A 26,070-nucleotide genomic window follows, 5' to 3' on the forward strand; every position below is an offset into this window, starting at 1 on the left:
TAGTTAATTCAGCGCGGCGGATTTAAAAAATTGACAGGGCGCATGTGCACCGTTGCCCCGTACCAATCTCTCTCACCACCCCGTCCCTTCGCCTCAACCGTCCCTCGCCGTCGACGTCGGCGAACCGACCACCGCACACCGCCGACCTCTGCCGGAGAAAATTGACACTAGACACGGCATCGACATTACACAATTAACGTACGGTACAAGGGCCCGCCTAATGGACCGTACTTAGAAATGAAGTAATTATATTAGCGGCCGTAATTACTGAACCCTTTGAGAACGGAAATGCATCCATATCCTGTTGTGCATAGTGTGGCGTCCTTTTTCGACGTCGCCGTCGCCTTCGCCGCCAACGTCGACCCCTCCGCCCGCCAGGCCCCTATTTCAGCGTACCACCCGGTGCTCCCACATTTACAGCCTCCTAACTGCATTAGCTCGGTGTTAAATTGATTCCGGTCGAAATGCGAGACTTGGTCTTGGGAGAATATCAATTAGTTTTAGATAATCAAACGGGGAATCATAACAGCCTGATATTTTTGATTCCTCCATCGGGGTTTTTATTATCGTGCGTACAAATATGACTCGCCAATTTCATATAAATTAATTTTTTTCCTTCTCTGTCTCGCGCCCCGGCAATATGTTTTTTGGTGCAGTAAGCCACTGTGTTGTCTGCTTTTATTTCTTTTGGTTTATTGGTTCTTTTGATGAGAGAGCTTCAATCTGTGAGTGCAATACCCATCCCACTACATAAATCTGTAGCTGGGACTGGGGAAGTCTCATCTCTTGAGCCTCACGTGCTGTTGCCCTTTTATTCCAATCAGATATCCATATATATATATATATATATATATATATATATATATATATATATATATATATATATATATGTTACACTAACAATGCTTTGTATGAATAAATTTGGATTTTGTTGATATTAGGTTTCGTTGTGTAAATCTATAGTTGCAATTCGTATATTGTAGAACGTTTGATTTTTCTGAATCAAGCAATTTTAACAATTTTCTTACTGTTACATCGTTAAGAGAGTTTTCCTGGAACAAATGGTAGCATGCTTGACAAGGTCTGTCCTAGAATGAATGCGTCGAAACTTACCACCCAATTTCTCTCAATTATTGCTAAAAATATGTATAGTCTAGCGTTGTCATGGTCCTTTTTGAGCAATTCCGGCCTTTTTTTAATCACCCGCCTTAATTGCATCACTTGTTAAAAGCAAAACAATTGTTTGACTGCTCATGATGAACGAGTCAATTGAAAAGTCCCCGACCAACCATAAAAAAACATATTTTTTTGGCAAAATTATTTTTTTTATTTAACATAATTGCCTTCAAGGGTGATATACTGCTTATAGCGATCCTCCAACTTTTCGAAACCATTTTTGTAGAACCATTTGTCCCTTGCTTCAAAATAGGCCTCAGCTTTGGCGATGAACTCTTCATTCGACGAAGATTTCTCCTCAGCGAGCATTCTTTTGAGATCTGAGAACAGGAAGTAGTCGCTGGGGGCCAGATCTGGGGAATACGGTGGATGAGGAAGCAATTCGAAGCCCAATTCATGGATTTTTGCCATCGTTTTCACTGATTTGTGACATGGGGCATTATCTTGGTGAGGCAGCACTTTCTTTTTCTTCAAATGCGGCCGTTTTTGTTTTGTTGATGATCCTTCCTTCCTCAAGGTAGTCAATGAAAATTATTCCATGCGCATCCCAAAATACAGACGCCAAAACCTTGTCAGCCGACTGTTGTATTTTCCCACGCCTTGGAGTGGGATCATAGTGTGCAGTCCACTCGGATGACTGTCGATTGGACTTCGTTAGCGCTAACTAAAAATATATGGATTTAATTCTAGTAGGGCTATCTATGTGTGTCAGTTCGGTGACTTTTCAATTGACCTGTTAAATGCATACCAAGATAGTTAACATCCTCTGTTTGGGGGAGTTGACAATGATTTATATTTACTGGTGGACATGTTCTTTTATAGTAACAATTATATGGGCGGATTGTGTTTCATTATCTTTGATGCGCCATGCCTTCAACCACAGTTGTATTCGCTCCAGGTGAGTTTGTAGGTTCATTGATGTAGGTTCAACATATAACAAACAGTTTTTGACGAATTTCGGATAGTTTTTCGACCTTACGTATATGATTAAAATTAAGTATAAAAATATAAAATATAATCATTATATTATTTAAAAGTTATATTTTGAATGACAATAAAAACGAAATTATTTTCTTGTGAAGGGCGAAGAGGCGAAGGGGTAACCGGACCCCCTCCCCTCCTTTCATCACTGAACCGAGCCGAACTTTGATCCATTTTTAAATTTCATTCCTATACGCTGTGTCGTGTAATTGCGAAAAAAACCGGACCGGGCGCGGGGTCGGCGGGGCAAGGGGAACGCGGGGCCATAAATGGAGGGGGGGTCCGGCGCCCGAAAACGAGAAAAAAAATCGCGCCTCGCCCTACATACCCCGCGCCCCGCCGCCGCCCCGCCAAATTCGTTTTTTCGAATGCATCACTTTTAATATTGGATGGGGGAGCGATTTTTTCCCGGGCAGCTCGGGCCGCGCGCGTTTTTTTTTTTGTTTCTTTTTTGTGTCTGCGTATGTGTGGCGCTCTGCGCGATATTAATCGATGAAATATGAATGAAATATTTTATTTTTTTCCCTCTCCCCGTGGAAAATTGTCAGCGGAAAAATGGCCGGGGCGCAGAGCGGAGCGGGCCCCAAAAAAAAATTATAAAAATAAAAAATCCTAATAAAAACTAAATTAATATAAATGAACGTTTGAAATTTTAAAGGGGCGCTGGCGGTGTTGTGGCAATGGCGCAGATGGAGATCGCCCGCCCAATGTCCGTTGCGGACGACAAGAAAAGCATCAACAATTAATATTAACCAGGTATTCAGACTTTACAAGCGTATACTGTTCGTAAGAATCCATTAGAATTACGTAAAGTTATTTACGAACAAATACATGTTGAACCTTGTTCATGTCGTATCCAGCTGTCGGGATATTTCAGAGCACAGCATTAAATATAAATAAAATTGAAAAAAATTGATAAATTTGGTTAATTGATGAATAATAATAATATTTAAAGTAACTCAAATAAACACTTCTTATATACATTACTGTCGATATAGTTTGAGAAACCTACTATGAATTAATTATACATATAAAACATGGAAAAATATGAAAGAATTAGAAATTGTGACAAGGCACTGAACATTTGTCAACTTGGTATGATGATGAAAAATAAAAAGAAAAGTGAAAGAATAAGGAATAGTCTGATATGGACATGACACAATATTTCACTTGTGTAGGCAAATTATCAATTGTTAAATTATTTTATTATGATGAAATGTTGAAAAAAATCGTGGTTCAAGCTGGTCCTGGTGATGAATGATGGTTGTAAAGCCCACACTGACGCCAAGGAAGGTGATATCAAATATTTGGAGCATTTGAAAGGTAACAGGTCAATTGAAAAGTCTCGGGCTTGATACATAGATGGCGCTACTAGAATTAAATCCATATGTTTTTAGTTAGCCCTAACGACGTCCAATCGAGAGTCATCCGAGTGGACTGCACACGATGATCCCGCTCCAAGGCGTGGGAAAATGCAACAGTCGGCTGACAAGGTTATGGCGTCTGTATTTTGGGATGCGCATGGAATAATTTTCATTGACTACCTTCAAGAAGGAAGGATCATCAAGAGCGACTATTACGTAGCGTTATTGGACCGTTTGAAGGACGAAATCGTCGAAAAACGGCCGCATTTGAAGAAAAAGAAAGTGCTGTTTCACCAAGACAATGCACCATGTCACAAATCAGTGAAAACGATTGCAAAAATCCATGAATTGGGCTTCGAATTGCTTCCTTATCCACCGTATTCTCTAGATCTGGACCTCAACGACTACTTCCTGTTTTCAGATCTCAAAAGAATGCTTGCTGGGAAGAAATTTTCGTCGAATGAAGAGGTCATCGTCAAAACTGAGGCCTATTTTGAAGCAAGGGACAAATGGTAATACAAAAATGGTATCGAAAAGTTGGAGGATCGCTATAAGGAGTATATCACCCTTGAAGGCAATTATGTTAAATAAAAAAACTAATTTTGCCAAAAAAGTATGTTTTACTATAGTAGGCTGGGGACTTTTCAATTGACTTGTTCATCATGAGCAGTCAAACAATTGTTTTGCTTTTAACAAGTGATGCAATTAAGGCCGGAATTGATCAAAAAGGATCACGACAACGCTAGACTATACACATATTTAGCAACAATTGAGAGAAATTGGGTGGTAAGTTTCGACGCATTCATTCTAGGACAGACCTTGTCAAGCCTGCTACCATTTGTTCCAGGAAAACTCTCTTATAGATGTAACACTAAGAAAATTGTTAAAATCGCTTGATTCAGAAAAACCAAACGTTCTACAATATACGAGGTGCAACAATAGAGTTGCACAACGAAACCTAATATCAACAAACTCCAAATTTATTCATACAAAGCTACTAACGGTCAGCGAAGAAATAAAACGGTTTGCAAAAAAAAACCAGTGAGATTGCATAAACATAAAACCAGAAATTACTTAATCTCATTTGCTTTGTGCGCCACGTTTTCAACCACAGTTCGACTTTTAAGATGAAGCTGGAGGTTTGTTGGGCTGATATTGGATCCTCGTGTGATGATAAAACCGCTGTATCGTCAGCATTTACCAGATAGTGAATAACTAATTGTAATATGTGTGACATGTGATTTTTAAATTAAAAAAATATGTTTAGTATTTGAGTTTTTACGAGAATAAAATCACTTTGAGAAAAAAACAAAAAAAAACAAATGACTTTTTCAAAACTCTTTATATAATTTTAAATCTTACAATAGTTTTGCGGATATCCAAAAGAACAGTGTTATCAAAACTTAATATAGAGCCCGGATAAATTGAATACCAGCTGCACCGCACCTAATATTCAACACAGACACACGCAATCGCTCGTCCTCTATTCGCATCGATCTCTCATCGACCTCGCCCCATCACCGCCCCACAAAACCAAAGAGGACGATTTCCAACAGTTTCCGTCGTAATATTATTACGCGTTACATAGTCTCTGGCTAATACATACACTACATTTATTACATTAGTATAGTCAGCGGGTCCTGCTCCACATTCGCGATGGCCCAGCTCGCCGGATGCAGGATAACTCCGACGGGGTGGAACGCCGGCAGCCGATGCCCTGCGGGCGACCCCCCACAGGCCGCCCGACGGGACCCTCGCCGTGTCGACAGCCCCCGATGACGACGTACTGCGTATGAAATACAAAACCAGAACTTTATCAATGGTCACGACTAACATATGTTTAAAAGAAGATAAACAACTAGATAATTCCATTTAGTTTTTTTATTCAACTTCTGGATCCGAGCAGATTAGAACGATTCTTAACGTTATTTGATGCCCTGAACTCAGATATTCTATCTGTATGTCAAGATTGGTTCTAGTTTTTGAATCCAGGCATGGTGGCAGCACCGTACTCTTATTCCAGCTATCAGACAAAAAGCAAAGTCGATTCAAAGTGTTTTGTCGACAAACGTGTAAAAATTATGACAAATATATTCAGTAGTAAATACTGACAAGCCACTTTTTTGTGCTTGTGGAACACCAGTATAATTGATTATCATCATAGTCGTACATTAATGAAAGTAAATCTGTACATGTGCATTTCACCTATAAACATACCGTACAAGTACCAATAACATTAAACAATATGATCATTCCATATAGCAACAACGCTAAATATCTCGGAATGAATCTTGATGTAAAACTTCGCTGGAAGGAAGATATAATGAAGAAAAGAAAAGAACTGGAATTGAAATATAGAAAAATGTACTGGCTAATTGGAAGAAAGTCACAACTATCAGTACATAAGCTATACAAATTGCTATTATATAAGCATATACATGAAACCTATATGGACATAAGGAGTTCAATTATGGGGATGTTCTGCAAAGAGTAACATAAATAAAATACAAATTTTTCAGAACAAAGTCCTGAGAAGTATTGTGGGCGCACCGAAATACTACAGGACTGACTACCTACATCGAGAGCTTCAGATATTCACAGTCAGTCAAGGAATCAAGAGAATTGCAAGGGGGCATGAGGAAAGACTCCATTCTCATGAGAATATTGAAGTATTGCAACTTTTGGACACCACCAGAGCAGGACACACACTCAAAAGTTTCAAACCAGCTGATCTTGTGTACTGTTGTGTAGTGAGGTGCATATAATAAAAATACAGCAGTGACATGTATAAACATTATTTCACAAGGGACTGAGATAGGGCCGACGGGTCCTCCTAGTTATATACCTAGATTTAAGTTATCATAAAGGTAAGGTAGGTAGACGGAAACGACTAGTAACAATGTAATAATTAAATAATAAAAAATCATAGTCGTACACATTATGAACCAGAACAACAAAACTTGTTCACTTTTGAACCCACAGGACATTTTATTACTGCCTCTTCTCCATCTCCTTCCCTAAATTACTTCATAAACAGGTTTTCGTTCCATGTATACTTGTGTTATAAATAACATTACATGTTTAAAAAAGTCACAGAAATGTAAATACCCAAGTTTTGAATTCATTCTCGAACAACAAATGTTTAAATACCCGATCCATTTTACTATTTGTAAATGTATCTGAATTATTTTTTGCAGATGGTCATACGAATCCAATTATGAGGTACTTATAGCAAATTTAATATGGCCATCATTCAACGGTACTACATTTCTAAAAACAAGATATACTCCTCCAGGTACTTGTGCCTCATAACGAATACAATTTACAACAGATTGTGTGTTAATCTCCATCGCCAACTTCATGCTGAAAACTCACTAACAAGCTTCACATTTTACTATGTGTCCTTTCTTCAAAGTGTGAACGAAAAAAAAAAATTAGTGTGTTAAAAATGCCTGAGTTTGTACCAAGTAAGTCGCATTTACAGGAAGTATAAGCTTTATCCTTATTTAAAGAAAGGCAGATGAAGGTGATAGAATGATGTGTGAAGCATATAGCAACTATCCTCCATGGATTTCAACATGTGAATACTGGTTTCGGCGTCTTGACGTCGAAAGGTGTCAAAGCTGAGTGGTGATTTTGACACCGAATACAAAGAGCATTCTGGCAGTTGGGAGTATACCAAGAAACAATTTCCAATCGCTGGAATCAAAGAACATGGGAATGATCCAAAAACTTGGATACTTTTTACCGTATGAATTTAGATCAGGACTCTAAAAGAACGGCAAAATCTGAAAAATTAATTAATCAATGCGGATGGCTATATACGATAACTGATCCTTTGCCTTTATAACTACTAGCCTATGATACCTGGATGATAATTATATTTATATATCCCGTATATCTATTAATATGACTATCTGCCCCAAGGTCTTAGAACTAAAACCTAGTTTAGGAACCAAAACAAGATCTAATAAGAAAATTGCCCTTTTTATAGATAGAGGTTAGTAAAATATTGAAGGAAGATGAATATATAGAAATGGATACAGAAAGACACAAGTAAATATCCACTCAGATAAAGAAATAAAACATAGAAAGCTAAATAATAGAAATAACGCAATAAACGGTATATATAAAAGCAAATAATAATGGGCATGGCATTGGGTCTTGATAATTTTTCATACAATAATCTTGGATTCTATACCCTTGCGCATTCTCAAGTATATCCAAATTTACTGTATTCGTGCCTAGTTAGTAGTTGCAAAGTGTTTATGAGAATAGAGTTGGGGTGGTATTTTTGTTAATTTCATATTTGCATTAATCCTGGATCACTATTTATTACTTAATAGAAAAAATTAGCAGCAGACAATAGGCGTGTAAACTATAAATTATGACTGAAATGTTATAATTTAGTAACACTAGTAACACACTAAAATTTCTTTTATGTTAAATAATATGAAAACACAAAATGAGCAATATGCAATATACGCGAGAAGGATTGCTGAGTAGGGGTAGCTACAAATGAAAATATGTTTAAATTTATATAATTTTCCAGTGCCCTGAAAATAATATTCAAGATATCAACAAATTTATGTTGTCGGTTTTTTTATAAGCCCTACATATAGGATAGCTGTAACAGCAAAAATGTGAATTGAAATGGTGATTTTTACTGTATTTGGTGTTATGCGCTGCATTTAAATCACCATATATTTAACTATGAACCTATGGTGGGAGGATCCTGTATAACCCACTTTATAGTATTTTAATATCAATAAATGCGTGATATAAAAAATGAATATAATACAACACTTTAAAGCTGCAGGCTGTCACGAAATGAGATCGCATAAAAACCCTGCATTTTATAGAAGTATCACTTGTAATTCCTGCTTTGGCATCTAGTTGTACCTCAATCGCCCCCACCATGAATAAAACATCAAAAAGCCACACACACACATACGTACATAGTCACGGCGTCACCCTCGTCTCTCCCTAATAACCGAAGCGAGCAGAAAAAACTGACGAGCATTGTTTCTTTCCTAAATATTTGATCCGGACGCGACGATCCGGCAACGCCGCCCGACATTAAAGAGAATCTCCAAACTGATTTATAAAACCGCAAAGAAGACGAGAAGCGAGACGACATAACCAAGACGCACCGGGGCGAAAAAAAGAAGAAGAGATCGGGGCTCTTTTTTTCCGCCTCTCCGCTACCTCCTATATTCCGCTCGTCGTCGACGCGATACACAAGTGAGCGGCGTGGAGTCCCCCCCTCCAGATCGATCTGTCTGCCCTCAAAAGTCCGCCATGAATATTTAAGGGCCCATTTTGAAAAAAGAAACCCGCTAAAAAAATACTCTTACGCGAATCCCCTGCACGTAAAGGGTAGGTCAGCCTATATGGGGAATATATAAGTATAGTCTCTATCAATATTTCAGTTGAAAAAAGCTGGGGGTCTGCGCCGGTTTATGGAGGAGGCAGCGGCGGTGCACTGATGATAAACGTCCGAGATTTTTTATGTATGCATTAAGCTTCGGCTCATATCAATACAATTTTAAATATAAGGAGTTTAGAAATATTCGAAGGTTTACAGGTCCAATTAGAATTATTCAGAGTAGAAATATTGAAAGTTTTCAGATTTTTGTTTTAAACCAATTTCAATTCAGCAGAATATATCTAACCATTCTCTCATTCCCAGTATGTGGGGAGTTCAGCCAGTTGTCTCAATAACGACTGTCAAAATAATCTAAATGATTTCCATTTGATACATTTTACCACAAAACATAACGATGAACACGCTAAACTGCATCCAACAGTATCTGATATTTTATCTCCCATATATAGCTGATTTACTATAAAAGTCACTACTGTGGCAACATATGCAGACAACAGGGTAGACTTCGAAGCATCTCATCTTATCACACAAAAGCCTCAACTCATATCAACGCAATATTAAATATAATGGATTTAGCAATATTTGAAGATTTATAGATCATAATACAATTATTCAGAATAGAAAGAATGAAGCTTTCAGATTTTTTAAAAACTAATTGCAATTCAGCAGAATATGTCTAACCATTCTCTCTAACCATAGTTTTTTTATAACATCTTTATTAGATACGCTTAGTACAATCTTAATTCACAATTAATTTATTACTACTTTTCCTATGTACTTGGATTAATTCACAAGCAAGACGAGTGCCAGAAAATACATCAATAGGTATTCCTCAATTATTAAATCATAATAAATCGACGACTCCTGACATCCTGCGCGCTGTCCAGCAGTTGTATTGCTTCCACGTTAGTATAATTTAGTAATCTTCTTTCGTGTTCCAATGCGAAATTGTGGATAACTTCGCAAATCCATTTGATTTCCTGGTCATCGTGCAGTTCTTTGTTGGTTACGTAACGATAGGCATTGGTAATCAATCGAAGAACCTTGTTTTGACAGCGTTGTATGACTAGTTGAATTGAATTTTTAGTGCAACTCCATATTTGCACCCCATAGGTTTTATATTTGTATTATAGATCAGTAGTAGTATCAGTTGAGAGTATCTTCCGACTAACCAGTATAGTCTTTTTGTCTAACGTGATGTTAACCATAAAAGTGTTTAGCAAACTGTCTTCATAAGGACCGTCAAAATAATCTAAACAATTTTCATTTGATACGTTTTACCATAAAAAAAAAACGAGGTACACACCAAAATTGCATCTAATATATTCAGGAGTGTCACAAGGCGGTGTACAGTGTCTGATATTGTTTCTCCAAAAAAATTATTCATCAAAAGTAACTACTATGGCAACATATGCGAACGGCAGGACAGTATTCGAAGAATCTTAGCTTATCACACGAAGACCTAATCATCACATAATCTCCAAAAACGCCTATATAAAATACAATCACGGCTGAAAATATGGCGAATCAAAGCAAATGAAACTAAATCCACCCATGTAACTTTTGCCCTGCGTAGAAAAACACGCCGACCAGTGAATACCAATAGTTGTTCTCAATATTTTTAATAAATTCCTCCAAGCAGAGGATGCACAAGTTCTTGGCATGCATCTAGACCGACATCTAGCTTGGAAGAGACACAACAAAAACAACTTGAACTTAAACTATATCAAATATGGCTTATCGGTAGACAGACTAGACTAGATTGTATTTCTGTATGAAGTAATACTTAGAGCTATTTGGTCATATAGAATCAACTATGAGATATGCTGGCAAGTTTAATGTAGCCATCATTCAACGGTTCCAAAATAAAGTGTTGCAAGTCATTGCGGATGCTGTGTACTATGTCTCTAATGAAGTGAAACAACGTAATATTCCCATAATGAATATAATTAAAAGTGTTTATATTAGTGCACCTCAATATGTTTGCTAAATGTGGGCGTTGATAGTGAAAATGGTGATAACAAAAACATTTAATACCATCCGATCTAACTATAGGACATATATAGATTTCAGAACAAGGCTAACTAATTATGATAATGTTAACTGCTGAGAAAATATAGATATTTAGATCTATCGATATTTCGATATTTTCTAAACATATAAAAAAATATAAAGCAATATATTTTTGATAAATCTTTAAAATTAAGTTACAATCCATAGATCCAACAAAGGGGTGAAAATCTATATCTTAGAACCTTTGCTCAATTACACATAATCTATTCTTGTTTATCTGGTTAAAACATATATTGTATAAAAACATATTAAACATATATATGTAAACATATATATTATATACATTATATATATATATATATATATATATATATACATTATATTATATATATATATATATATATATATATATATATATATATATATATATATATATATATACAATATATTAAAATGTTCGTTGTTTACACTTGCGTAATATGAAATCCAATAAAATTTAAAGTCAGTGGTAGAGCTTTAATATGAGCTTTACACCTGCAGAAATATTTTCATATTTCATTTAAGTATTTCCAGTTAATTTACGCTCTTAATGAAAATTTAGAATTTTCAAAAAATTTTTAGACTTTTATTACTTTCCTTGTTATATACGAAAATAAACTCGATATTTAAGTGCCAAATAAAATGATCGTAAAAAATTAAATACAGTAAATATCTGGGTGCGACATGTGATACACAAAATAAAAATAGATACCACTTGAGTTTCTTATTCTACTTTATTAAAAATCCTTACCTTTCATTCGTATTCCTATTCATTGTTATCCAAATTTTTATTATCAAATTTAATTAATTGCAAATAAATTAAATAAAAATGTGTAACTATGGTTGATTGTTGGTAAAGTATCTTAAAAATATATTTCGCTCTGTTTTTTCTTATAAAGATATCTGTCGATTTCAATTATTCACATCGTCTAAAATTCAGCTTTATGACTCAATGATCAGGCGAAGTCGTATGTGGGACTTCAATTTAAATAATTCACTCCCTCTTTATACATATTTAAGTGTTTGTTGAATATATATTCGAATGGGTAGAAAAAAGAAACCCCTGAAACGAAAATCCATTCGATTTTACCGACTTCTTCTTTGATTCTTCTCAAACTTACACTAGATTATTTGGTGACCCTAACATATGTTGATATATGTTATGATCGCATATTAAAATAGGTCTAAACTGTTTAGCTTTGCTGAAACATTGATTTTTAACTGTCTTCACTATATTGTTTCAAGTTCAAGTTCTTGTTTAACCAATAATATTTACATTCAAGCTCACACGTAAGAAGACAGGCAACATAGTAACAGCAGAGTTGAAATAGAAATAATTTGAAAACACTGAAAATGCAGAAAGCTTACTTTTCACTGTTACGGTCAAATGAATGTAATTGAGATAAATATTGAAAAAAATGCAATATTATACAGATTACAATAGCTTGGGCATGTCATTCGAATAAAATATTCATCGCAAACTTCTGTGACGAAATAACCTTTCTTGCGAAAGACGCATTGATGCCAAAAATACATTCAAAATGATCTGAAAAAAAGGAGAACAACAGCAGCCAATTGCCACTGTCTAGATATTTTGTGAAGAATATTCGAAGTCCTGCAGTATCAAACGCAGCGTGATCATAACGATGACCAATGAAATTATAAATTTAAGGAAACATTTGATAAAGCACAAATTTAACATTTATTGTTTAATATTATTCCAACATTATAACTTATTAACATACTATCTGTAGTACTACGTTGGTACCTTGTCTGTTTATGCCTGTAATTGAACCCAAAAATGTTTAAACTAATGATGATATGGTCACCAGAATTATTTAAATTACGATAATTTCTTCAGCAAAAATGCTTCTTCTCTGCTGTCTTTTTTTGTTATATGTACGTATTCTAATGCAAAATGTTTTTAAATTCAAATGATTCCGTAAAACTTTTATCATGAATCTCAAAAGGACGCTTGCAAGGAAATGATTCCATTGTTCTTTCATGATCGTTTATGTTTTTCTTTACATTTTTTAATACCTTTTGTTTAGTTCATGTTATATATAAATATTAGCTCTATACACTTCTCCATATAAACTTTATCTCTGCCAAATCTCACGCTCACTCGTACGCACAACATTCAAAAAAGGGGGGCAAAGTGTAAGCATAGCCAATGGATTCTAAGATATTTATAAATATACAATATAATACACGTCATACATGACATTAATGCATCCTAAAAAAATAAACAGGATATAAATCAAACAAAACCTAATACCAACAAGGGAAAAATCATAGACCAAAGGCAAATTGAACCTATCAAGTTACCGAAAACCGAGGCAATATATATACAACCAATTAAACACGTCAGTCCCACACCGGCCTAGAATCAACGACCGTAATCCGGACTGAATCGGTGGCTTTTTCCTGGGGGGCACGTCGTGCCGACTTGAACCTACTAACCACCACCCCTCCCGCCCCGCTAGACGATTCGATATTGTTTTGAAATTTTAGCCAGACGCATATGGTAAATTGGCCCGGTAATTGCATCTTACCGTTCGGAGTTTGGCGTGCCGTGACTGTCGACAATAAACTGCCTTTTTGCATATTATAAAACCCTGAAACTATTCCCTTCGCCGTTATTGCGGGGCAAATTTACATCAAGTACGTGTACTAGCGAGGATACCCGGTCGCCATCTGTGCCTCCCCATTCATGACCAATTACAACTCCCCACATGACCCAGCGTATTGACGTTGGTGATTTAAAAAAAAAAATTTAAAGTCTCCTTTTACCAAGTAGTGGTAAACCAAGTGGTTACCAAGTAGTGGACTGGACCTACAGTTTAACGTGGGCTCGGAACCACGGTCCTCGGCATTAAGCCTACCGACTGGCGAGTGACCAACTTTAGAAATCACCCCATAAGACATCCGGTCTTACCCAGTCTGGTTACTGGCGTGACTGGGATCATTTTCCCTATTGGATTTTACAATCTTGTCTAGGACAATCACAAATATTAAACAATCACAAACATAAATTTGCGATCACGCCCCAGCAGGATTCGAACCCGCGGCTATCGCAACAGTAGGAGGACCGTCCTATCGCCTTGACGTTGATGATTAAATATCAACAAAAATGGTTAAACATATTCCTAATTTATTTCACCTTTGGAGACGATGTTTCAGTACTAACATTGTTTTTAAGTTAGTCACTAACTATAACTAAATGTTGATATGAGCTAGAGAGCCCGAGTTCTCTGTGGTAGTTTATCCCTGGCATTGTTCATTGGTATTTCCACGCTGCTGTTGTAAAATGTCTACAAATAACTCTCCTTCTAGATCAAATTGTTCAGTTATTTCAGAAGGACATGTAGGTTAATATTTTCTTCCTAATCCACATCCATCCTAAATCCATTCCAGTCTCTTCATTTGTTTTTTAATGATGATAAATGGAATATATTTATTATTGTCTGGCTTATCGTCCAAATAATAGGAGGATGATCTGAAGATAGATCGTAATTGTCTTCAATATTAATGTGACTAGTTTATATAGTTTTCAATATGAAGAAATCATTTGGATGTGGTGTTCTGTTCACATATGAGTGTCAGTACGCTGACTTAGAACTCGTTGGTGTTGGTATGGGTGTTAACTCTTTGTGGTGATAAAGTCTTAATAAAGTCTCGATCCCCAAAAATGTATGTTTAGCATTAAAATATCCAGTCCTCTTTTTCTAGAGCATATCTAAAACCTAGGGTAGTACAATACAACAATTAATTCCTTAGATTTTGTACGATTCTTTTACAGATGTTATTTATATCTCCGTTGTTTCATACATAAAGTGCTCTTAATATTTAACATTGATCTTCATAATTATCCCCTAGCTGTGTTGTTTGGGGAATAGTATGGCAAAGATTGTAACCTTCTATTTTTGGGATTTTCCTTAGTGAGGAGTGATTCAGAAATTAGAAAAATGTCTATTTTATGATCGAAAAGTAATATTTGCTGTTCATGGGCATGTATTATTCCATTTGAATTCCAAGCAGATATTATAATATTTTATTTCTTCGCTTTGGCAGCTGACTATTCTTAACTTTTACTTACTTATATAACTCTTTTTAAAATTGTTTTATTTCTTTGTGTCAATCTTATCCATTTTTTCATAGACTAACTGTAAGATATTGTTGCATAAGTGTTGCGGTACCGAAAAAATTTTGGAAAAAGTAAGAAAATCTTTCCATTCGTTTTATTTCTTGAACTTTAACAGTTCTTGAATAATTTTTTTCCTTTTAAAAACACTTCCTTCCTTTTTTGAAGTTCTCTCTAACCTTTACAAGGTGAATTGTCCTACAGCCTTTAATTATATGCGATCAACAGCTTCTACGTTACATAAAGACTGGATGTGCCTAAATGACTGCTAATTTTTATATTGCGATAAGATAGCCGTCTTAGTTGGATTGAAATATATCCTTGATGTTTTCGGTACTTGCACTGATTAACATATGTAATGGTAACATTTTCATGACAGTATTCTTGTAACATACTCTGTTACAATAACAACATTATAAGACCTTTTCGAGAAGGTACATCATGATGATTTCTACTGGACACATTGGATGCATCCCCCTGATCACAACTCTTATGGGTCGATTATAACAACTATAATATTGAATAATAAATACTACGGTCAAAATTAAAACAGAGGAACTAGAGTATTATAATTTAAGGATAACCTTTCTACACATTTTCTTTAGCTTGTCAAAAAAATTTTACCACCATATATACAAAAAATAAATTATATATACAAATTATTAAAAAAAAAGAAAAATCTCACTCATAAGTTGAAATTAAATAGAGGGCGAATGTTGGTTCTAATTATTGTAGACTATAATTATATTAAACAAAATTAGAACAAAAACTATTAATTTAATATCGTACGAATGTCGCTGTAGTCCCTAACATAATGTAATTCAAACAAAACTTGTTTCACATTAATATTCGGTTAATAAAATTATGTAAATAATACATATGATAAATTTACTGTAAAAATAGTGGAATATAGGTTCGTCTGGTAATTTAGCAAAGTACAGTTTTTAGTTTGACGCTATGTGCTTTCTTAATTTATATTAAATCAATGACATAACCAGTCATTTAGTAAACAATAAACAATTCTGTAACAATGACAGTATTGTGAAATTTCAGCTTTCCTCCTCTTTATGTTAACTATTATTTTATAAAAACAATATAAAAACTAATTATGATATTATATCGTAACAACTAGAACGCATCTTCAATTTTTATGTTTTATTTTTAAAAGTGCGAAGTACTCTGAAAGACTATTAGTGCATCCCAATTACAAAATGAATTGAGAATTTAGAAGGGTATCTTAAATGGGCTCATGCGATACAGTGTTTTAGTTTGCCGCTAGGTGGCTCGACGTATAAATCTCGTAGCAAAGCTGAAATTTGACACTTTCTGTTTTCAGAAGTCTATTATAAAAAATAAGAAGGCGTAGTGTACGTGTGTTTATATTTGGTGGAAATAATCAAAAAGTTACTGGATATTTTTGACTTTTCTGGTAATTCTATGCTTCCTTTAGAAACAATTTGATTTATATACAAAGAATTTAGGTTTAATTTTTTTCGACAAAGCTTTTGTTGAAAGCTTTTCTTTCGAATTGGAGCATTTTTTAAAATGGCTAACAAAGCAAACATAAAAAACTTATAAACTTACGTGTTAAATATTCTTATTTTGTTAACTGTGTTTTTATGGTTCTTGTTTAGTTAAAATGATTTGTTCAAACCTTAAGACATCTCAGGTGTTGCATCCTGGGATGTAGTACCATTTCAAATAGAATACCCAGCTTTCCTAGAGATCCTGCTCGCTGTCAGAAATGGCTTTTAGCAATAAAAAATGAAAAACTGATGGCAATCTCTCGTGAGGTCTTAAATTAGAGCAAAAGGGTTTGTAATGTACATTTTACACAGGTTAACTATGAACTGAAATGTAGAAGAGCATTGCTTAACTGATTTGTAAAATATAACAATATTTTAGCTATGGCATAGAAGAAAGAAAACATCGATGCAAATATGTTAGGAAATGTGAGTTGAACAGTGAAGTTATTAAAGCCCGACAGTTAGATAGATATAATTTACAAAGCCAGAGACTTTTTTTATTTTGTTGGTAAATGATATCTTTACTGTTCTATTGAATTCCCACAAAAACTTAACAAGCAGTCTGTCCAATATCTTAAATCACCAAATGCCTGTATTTTTCAAAATGATCAACTGCTTTGAGCAAGACATTTCAAAATAACTAGTCTTCAACATATATATTGTACTGTACTCGGTATTTGGCAGAGTTTATATTTATATTTAAGATATTATAAAATGTTCCATATTCAATACTTTATTAAACATTGTATATTTAAAAGTATAAGTTTTGTGTTAAATCTGTTATATTACGTTTTAATATATTTGTAGTATAATATATTGTCATTAAACAGAAAATTCTAAGAATTCTCCTCTGAAATAATATTTGCAACGTAAATTTTACATATATTTAAATAAAATGTATTTTAAAACTTTTATTGCATTTTTATTTTTACTATTTCTATTACTGCTATTATTATTAATATCGCGTATAGTCGCGCCATACCATACGAACTGATTAATAAACTCAAAGAGTGAGATTTAATAATCTCTGGAATAAGTTAGAATAGTCTTTAGAATATGTTAGAATAGTATCTAGAATAAGATTTAGATTATAAGTTGTACAGTAGATCACTTACCGAAGTGATCTTCTACATGCCAGCACAGTTATATTATATAAGTGAATTCATATAATAATACTTATTGCTCACGGGCCGATTGTTGACGTTCCAGGAGATCAATAAAAAATTCTTACTTCTCTGGCAATTGCAAACCGTATGACTTCCTAACCATGCTGTATCGATGTGAATAAGTGGTGACTAGAAAAGGCTATGAGGCAGAAGACCCTGTGAGTACTGTGGGTGAGGCAGAACTAACTATTCCATGTGCAACAACTTAATAACTCTTGCAACATGTAGCTGAGCTTTGCCATGAAAGAGAATGACTTTTATGTGTTATTCGCTATACATTCTCATTTACTTATTATTATAGTCTCCTTTTTTCTACAACAATATGTCGTTCAATTCGTTTATTTGACTGCGGTAGACATCTGCTGCAACATTTTCATTCGGTTTTAGCAACTCGTAATACACTACACCTTGCTGTTTCAAACATATGGACAGCAAGATTTTATAGCCATGAATACTCTGAAGTGGATGATTCTCCCGAAGTAAAACATTTTGAGCTTGGGATTGTCGTAGTAGATATAATTTTCATCACTAATCAAAATAGGCTACAGAAAAAAAAACTTCTTATTTGGGTGACAAGCAATGAACCCACCATTTCCTCCGTTCAGGATCGTTCCCATAACATGAAATGTTTGAAAACAGTTGATTTATTGACAGCTAAACTGTCTGAACGCACTTTTAGACCTTGAGATAGGTTTACGATCCTTCTGTACGATGATTAACATCAAAATCACTACTTTTAAATTATTGAAACCCTTTTGAAATGCAATTTGGAATTTTCCATGATTAGTCTTTAAACACTGAGTAGCTCAGTAAAATTAATTTGAAAACTATTATTTTATGTAGAGAAATGTTAAAACCATCGAATAAAACTGTTAGGTTGGGTTGCTTACATTGATGGTTGTTGTATACAGTGCGTTTTCACATATATACACAAGATGCAAGAAGTGCAAGACATAAAACATGTCAAGGAAAATAATAATAATTGATATAATAAAGTTATATTTTGTAATTGTGCTAATGATTTCTATTCCCTTTAATATATAATGAGACCATCCGAGAAGGCATTCTTCATTATAATCAAATATATTATAATATATCTTGAGTAATAGAGACTTATTGTATTACAGAAGAGTTAAGCAGCATTACTTATTAACCTCTGAAAATAGCTTAATACCTTCCTCATTCTAAACGGCAATATTAATAAACAACAATGACTTTGCATTGTATATTAATCACTGAACCTTGAGAATATTTGTTGATCATATAGTTTAGTGTACTTACGATTATTAGACACTCATGTTGTGTATTTTTTTATCATGCTATTAACTCATAGATATATTTATCTTACATAAATTATTATGTAATTATATTATTACATTCTAACAGCAAATGAGTTTTTATTCAACTAATAAAACAACTAAGCTAGAAATCGAATATTAATAATTCTACTAACAACTCGGCCAGTAAAATGTAATTCAACGTTCACGATTTTCACGATATGGACGTAGAGACGAAAAACGACGAAAGTTTTCCACAGAATACGCGAAAAATCGCACACACACACACATCCAATATATATGGATCAATATATAGACGAATAAACGCATTCAAAATAATAAAAAAAAACTGCGACCCTCTTGTTTGGGCGATAGCGGCGAGGTGAGGAAGCTGGTAGGGCAGATGGTGAGCGGGGGAGGCAGGGGCGCCCTTAGGCCGTCCCGTATTCCCCCCCGCAACTCGCGCTTGTACACTACACAGTGACAAATAACCGATTCACCCCTTTCGATGGCGGGCGACGAATGACTACGGGAGAAGAGGCCGGAGAACGAGAGGGGGAGACCGTTCGGGCATGGGGAATGGGCAGAAAATGTTTGCTACATCGAGATTTTTGTTATTCCTTGATATCAGTTTGGACCTTGTCATTTTTTCCATATTCTCTTCTATTATTCCTTTTAATCAAACAATATATTGTATAAAATATCATACATGATATATACGAAGTATAATGTAATATATTATATAACAATAATAAAAAAAATTACATTCTATATATATTTTGGCAATACATTTGGTGACTAAGCTTATTTAAATAATATTTAAAACTAAAAAATAACTTTAAACAAAAAAAGACCTTTAGTGACATTTTTGTTACAATAGAACTAGAAAAGTCTGAGTAAGTTTACACTATGGAATTAAAGAGCGATATTTCGAACTGAAATACTTATTTGACACTGTTGTGAATGTTTGATTCCATTTTGCTCAAGTCCACGTTAAACATACCACCAATCCTCTATCTACCATCAATAGCAACTCCAGAATTTACCAGTCAGAATCAGAATTTACGGGAGCTTGATATGGAGGTATAGTCCGAACCTGATATTAAGTTATTTTACTGGTGAAAATTTCGTCCATAGGGAGACCTTATGAAAAACTGTTCCAGTTCTTTGAGACGTGGAATTATTTTGACAATAGCAAAAAGTTATAGAACAAAATGATATATATTTAGCCTGCCATATGGACTCGACCTAGTGCTTAATACAGGTTCTAACCACGGTCTTATTTTTGTCTGGCACTAACTTAATCTCGACTTTATTCATGATAAAATGACTGTAATTTAATTAATAACTAATAATAGCTAATAAGTATAAAAAAGATTACATGAAAGCATAAAAAGTGTAACAGCCTGTAACATAGAAAGAGTTATTGTTCTCATATTATCAGATAGGAAATTATTTCGTGTTAAGATTTCTTTAGAATAAAAATTATCAAATTATTATTACATTTATGTGGTAGAATTAAACTTAACAATAAGTAAAATCAATAAAGCTAAAACTAATATTTAACTTTTTGTAATTAGGTCATACGTTGTGTAACGGCTAGGTCTTTGTTTTACGACTGGTGGATTCGTTACACCCAATACAGGCATATTTGAATAGGAACTTAATATTTTCACAGTTTACGGAGTCGTATTTTATTTCGTATTATGCTGTTTCACCTGAAGATCACGTGCTGTTATATAATTTGAGAGAAACCACTGGATTAGCACCAACTCCCGTTAGAAATTGAATATCATAAGCCATTTTAACAATGTCGATAACAATATTGTAAGCAAAAGGTTGTTTTATGACCTATAGATCGCATTGTTCCTTAATAGAGCTATCTACCGTTTTCTCTTCTCCGGAGAAAAGCTTTAGATGAATCTTTTGGATGTACTAATACAGTCTTTCCTCAATACCATTGAGTTTTATTTCACTCAAAGAAAAGTAAGTTTTCATTCACAAAATTATGAGTACTGGTTTAGGCGTTTTACAAATGCTAATTTCGACACAGTTTATAATCAAAGTTCTTATTAAATTAATAAGCTTCAATACACTCATACAGATAATCTAAGAATCTTACGTTGATATTTGCATATTTTTTACGATATGATATGTTATAGTTATTATTGCATTATAAATTGTTGATCTTTGTAATCACTATATTAATCATGTGTGATAGTTTTATATGTTATTCTTCTGACCTCAACTTCAGTCTTGATAATTTGTTCTTATTGAAATTTATTTAAATAATAAAATTCTCCCACATACCAACTGCCTTTTCTCATTGATTATTGATATTTGGTAATTAAAGAAACAATGTACATTAAAAGTTAAGCCAGAACTTAATTTGAGTTTAGTTTAGTTGATTTTTTACACCCAATACAGTTCTATTTGACTGGGATCTTAATATTTTCACAGTTTACGGAGCAGTATTTTATTTCGTATTATGATGTTTCACCTGAAGATCACGTGCTGTTATATAATTTGAGAGAAACCACTGGATTAGCACCAACTCCGGTTAGAAATTGAATATCATAAGCCATTTTAACAATGTCGAGAACAATATTGTAGGCAAAAGGTTGTTTTATGACCTATAGATCGCATTGTTCCTTAATAGAGCTATCTACCCTTTACTCTTCTCCGGAGAAAAGCTTTAGATGAATCTTTTGGATGTACTAATACAGTCTTTCCTCAACACCATTGAGTTTTATTTCACTCAAAGAAAAGTAAGTTTTAACTCACAAAATTATGAGTATTGGTTTAGGCGTTTTACAAATGATAATTTCGACACAGTTTATAATTAAAGTTCTTATTAAATTAATAAGCTTCAATACACTCATACAGATAATCTAAGAATCTTACGTTGATATTTGCATATTTTTTACGATATGATATGTTATAGTTATTATTGCATTATAAATTGTTGATCTTTGTAATCACTATATTAATCATGTGTGATAGTTTTATATGTTATTCTTCTGACCTCATCTTCAGTCTTGATAATTTGTTCTTATTGAAACCTATTTAAATAATAAAATTTTCCCACATACTAATTGCCTTTTTTTATTGATTATTGATATTTGGTAATTAAAGAAACAATGTACATTAAAAGTTAAGCCAGAACTTAATTTGAGTTTAGTTTAGTTGATTCTTTACGCCCAATACAGTTCTATTTGACTGGGAACTTAATATTTTCACAGTTTACGGAGCAGTATTTTATTTCGTATTATGATGTTTCACCTGAAGATCACGTGCTGTTATATAATTTGAGAGAAACCACTGGATTAGCACTAACTCACGTTAGAAATTGAATATCATAAGCCATTTTAACAATGTCGAGAACAATATTGTAGGCAAAAGGTTGTTTTATGACCTATAGATCGCATTGTTCCTTAATAGAGCTATCTACAGTTTACTCTTCTCCGCAGAAAAGCTTTAGATGAATCTTTTGGATGTACTAATACAGTCTTTCCTTAACACCACTAAGTTTTATTTCACTCAAAGAAAAGCAAGTTTTTATTCACAAAATTATGAGTATTGTTTTAGGCGTTTTACAAATGATAATTTCGACACAGTTTATAATTAAAGTTCTTATTAAATTAATAAGCTTGAAAACACTCACACAGATAATCTAAGAATGTTACGTTGATATATGCATATTTTTTACGATATGATATGTTATAGTTATTATTGCAATATAAATTGTTGATCTTTATAATCATGTGCGATAGTTTTATATGTTATTCTTCTGACCTCATCTTCAGTCTTGATAATTTGTTCTTATTGAAACCTATTTAAATAAAAAAATTCTCCCCCTAATTGCCTTTTTTTATAGATTATTGATATATAGTACTTAAAGAAACAATGTACATAAAAGTTAAGCCAGAAATTAATTTGAGTTTAGTTTAGTTCAATATTTCTATATTCTAAATTTTCAAAATAAGCATCAGAAGACATTACCGGATTCTTGTTTAATTTGTCCTGTTCTACCATTTTCGATTTTTCCTATAAATCGGTCCTTGTCTCTGCAATTGTTCAAGATTTTCTTAACATACCTCTGATTTTTTAAATTTCAATCTTAGAAAAAAAATATGGTATACTATTTTGAAAGTAAGTATGAAATTGTCTTGTACCCTTATAGTGAAGTTATAAAAAGAAGATAGTTGGTCATCAGCGGTAATTGACCAATTGACGTAAAAAAGCAGAACCAGAAAAACCGCTCCGGCGCTACGATACATTAATGATCATAATTAAAACAATATTAAAACAAACCGTCCTATAATCGAACGGGCCCCATTCCCCCCGGCCGTCCGCCAATAAACGGGACCGGAATCCGACGCGGCCTAAAAATAAACTAACGAAATAAAGTCGAAAACGTCCAAATTACCCGTTAATATCGGCGACAATGCCGCCCCCATCGTAAACACCGATCGTTCCCGAACGAAATGCAATAAACGAATAAACAAAATACAAGTGATCGAAAACAAAACCCAAATATAGACTCAATTAAAGACTATTTACGAGATCAACATTGTTTATATTGTTAATATAATCCACAAATCGGGTTGCGTGTTGCGCCTCCATATTTTACGAATTAAATTTAATTTTATACAACACGTGTTTGGTATTATTAATTATAATACGGCCCTCCCCCGGCGCGGCTCGTACTCCCGATAATTTATTTTAATTTAAAACGAAAGGGCCTTCGCGCGCCCGTTCGCATATACGCGGCGGCGGCCGACGAAAGCACACGATCGGCGTAAAAACAGTCATTACTTGGTAGCGCTCATCACCTTAAGTCCGTTAAATTAAAGAACCAACATTCAAAAAAATTGTTACAATTTAGTTATGAACAGAGCTGGGCAAAATAGATGCTCTCTATTAATTAAAACACAAATTATAAAATACTAACTGGCATATATTTCAAAAACGAAATACAAAATGCAGTTTTTCTTACCTATTTTAATTTAAAATTCAAAATACAAATTTCTATAAGGTGTTAGATTATGTAAAAAAAATAGAATTAAACCGACCAGCCTATTGATTAGTAAAAGAAGAATCCTATTTACGAAAAAAAAATCATATTTAAAACCGAAATTCATTCGGACGATCAGTAAGCCGGCGATGTTATCACCAACGCTAATATACCAGACCAGAAATTAACAACTAAAAGAAATACTATGAACACTGCAAGAACGAAAATAAGATCCAATGATGATCTTCTTTTATTTCTATTTCCTTTTATCATCACTATTACCAAAGAGTTATCACGTTTGCTGAATAGTACAGACAGACAAAACTAATATTTACACACCAGTTCGACTTTATTAACAAACAATCAACAATTGATCAGGTTCACAGAATAACAAATATAACACAAGCTTTCGATAAGGTATAGAATGATGGTTAAACTAAAAAACCCAAAATCACACTGAACTATTAAAATCTTACATTACAGCCAGAATATTTAGGGTGAAACAAGAGGAAGCAACACTACAATAAAAGAAGTTAAAGCAGGTGTATCCCAAGGAAGTATATTAGGGCCAATTCTTTACCTACTCTACAAGTGTGACATACCACAAATAGAAAATATCACGATGGCTATATTTGCTGATGCTACTGTGATTCTTGCAGTCTAAGATAATAGCAAAGAAGCCACACGAAAATTACAACAGGCAAGTGACAATATAAATAATTGAACCCAAACCTGGAAAATAAAATTAACGAAAATAAATCTGTGCGTGTGCAGTCCACGTATAATCAAACCTCACAATCGCCAATAACAATAGATAATAATATAATTCCATATAGCAACAACGTTAAGTATCTCAGAATGAATCTTGCGTCAAAACTTCGCAGGAGTGAACATTATAAAAAAGAAAAGGGAAGAACTGCAGTTAAAATGTAGGAAAATGTATTGGTTAATTGGAAGAAAAACCACAATTATCAGTACATAATAAATTTATATTATACAAACATGTGCTAAAACCACATTTTCAAATGTACTACCAGACAAACAGCCTCTTGTAAGGGTATGAGTAAAACCTTCTACAGAAAACAATATTTCTTCAGGTATACTGTATAACCTGGCCATATTTTAACTTGCATACATAATTTGTTAATTGCTAAGTTTGCTAAAAATACTTGGAAAGAGTGGAAGAGAGAAGTGCTACTCCATCTACCGTATTCATATGACATAGCATCTTCAGACTACCGCACTGTAGTGTAAGCCCTACCTAGATATCGATTAACTTTGTCGCCAATCACCGACATTATTCAAATACATTCTGTCTATATAAAGACAACTATACATGAATTTAGTTAACATACCCAGCAAATGTAGTTAAAAATCAAGTACGTTTTGTAATATTTAAAAAAATTCTTTTAATAAAAAAAATTATTCAAGCCATTTTATCTAAATATCAGTCAATCAAATGGGGTTGTAGAGACAACAAACCAACTGGTAATCCAACGCACCAAAGACAAAGTTCTATGATTAATTAGCGATGCTTATCGCTACGTAACCGCTAAGAACTGCACGATGGCCTCGAAATCAAATGGATACACGAAGCGATCGAAGATTTCGCCTTAAAACATGAAATAAGGTTGCTAAATCGCTGCAATCCGGAACACAAAGCACAGCTGCTGGACAAGAGACGCGAAATCAGAAGATTGAAGCTAATCAAACCACAGGAACTCTTTTGGTATATAAGTGTATTTTTAACTTGTAACAAAACAATACTAATGAATTAATTCTAAACTAAGCATATTTAATGTAAGTTGTAATCAATAAAAAATTTTAAAAAATATTGTAAATCTTGTGGAAAAATTAAGAGTAAGAGCAACAACATGAATAAATGACAAACAATTCATATAATAATGTATATAATTATATATAATTATTAACTTGAATTAAATGGAACTGAAAACATATTTAAATAGGCATACATCGT

General features: G+C 33.7%; 1 protein-coding gene and 1 long non-coding RNA gene across 6 annotated transcripts in view; both read right to left on the bottom strand.

The window, feature by feature from the left end:
- The window catches only part of LOC143204164 (uncharacterized), a 50,096-nt gene extending 32,376 nt beyond the window's left edge, over positions 1-17,720 (bottom strand). Inside the window, exon 1 of the long non-coding RNA XR_013007534.1 lies at positions 17,620-17,720. This is a non-coding gene — a long non-coding RNA (uncharacterized LOC143204164). The remainder of the gene's footprint in view (positions 1-17,619) is intronic.
- The window catches only part of LOC143204137 (protein bric-a-brac 1), a 979,343-nt gene that overhangs the window by 423,204 nt on the left and 530,069 nt on the right, over positions 1-26,070 (bottom strand). The gene's annotated exons all lie outside the window — the stretch shown is intronic.

The sequence above is a fragment of the Rhynchophorus ferrugineus genome, unplaced genomic scaffold, assembly GCF_030347505.1.
Source record: "Rhynchophorus ferrugineus isolate W39M unplaced genomic scaffold, kcgeb_rfMv2 rfM10, whole genome shotgun sequence".
Classification (NCBI taxonomy): Eukaryota; Metazoa; Arthropoda; class Insecta; order Coleoptera; family Curculionidae; genus Rhynchophorus; species Rhynchophorus ferrugineus.